The sequence below is a fragment of the Penaeus monodon genome, chromosome 30 (assembly GCF_015228065.2).
Source record: "Penaeus monodon isolate SGIC_2016 chromosome 30, NSTDA_Pmon_1, whole genome shotgun sequence".
Lineage (NCBI taxonomy): Eukaryota > Metazoa > Arthropoda > Malacostraca > Decapoda > Penaeidae > Penaeus > Penaeus monodon.
The window spans coordinates 37,410,232-37,410,813 of record NC_051415.1 but is presented as its reverse complement, the minus strand read 5'-3'; the positions used below and the strand labels follow the sequence as shown (position 1 = coordinate 37,410,813).

Sequence of the window (582 nt, the reverse complement as noted above, 5' to 3'; positions counted from 1 at the left end):
GGTGCGCTCCACTCCGTTCCTCGCGCTCCTCGCCATCCCCCGCGCGAGCGCCCGCAGCGCCGCGGGGATTCCGACTCGCCCGCGCATGCGCCGCCTCGGCCGAGCGGGCTGGAAGGCGCGGCGCCCTCTGTGGCGGAGAAGAGATCATATTCTTGTTTCGTATAATAGCAGCGTTATGCATGTAATTGTTGTTCTTTATCATAAGAATGATCATTATTTTTATAATGGCGATATTCTTATCGTAGCTGTTCTGCCGCCTTCACCCAAGGCCCCTCGCGGATTTGTCTCTGATCGAGTAGCGCTGTCGCGATCTGGTGACGTCACAGCCGAGGACAGCGCTAGATCGTCGACATTTCCAGAGTCTTGGGAACTGTGGCAATTTTGTGCCGAGTAATGCCTCGTCTGAGCTGCTTCTTCGTTCCCTTGCAGGCGTCCTCGCGAAGGAGACGACGTGAGGCCAAGGCGGGAAGTCATGGTGCCAAGAGGTCACACTCCCGCCCTCTGTTAGCATGTGTGTGCATGCGCGCACTCTGCCCTCCCTCAAGGTCAGTTGCAGGCGATGATCTAAGTTTATACTCAGGT

The 582-nt window shown here is 57.0% G+C and overlaps 1 long non-coding RNA gene across 1 annotated transcript in view; it reads left to right on the top strand.

The window, feature by feature from the left end:
- The window catches only part of LOC119592774, a 67,068-nt gene that overhangs the window by 60,810 nt on the left and 5,676 nt on the right, over window positions 1-582 (top strand). The window contains exon 4 of the long non-coding RNA XR_005230461.1: window positions 430-545. This is a non-coding gene — a long non-coding RNA (uncharacterized LOC119592774). The remainder of the gene's footprint in view (window positions 1-429; window positions 546-582) is intronic.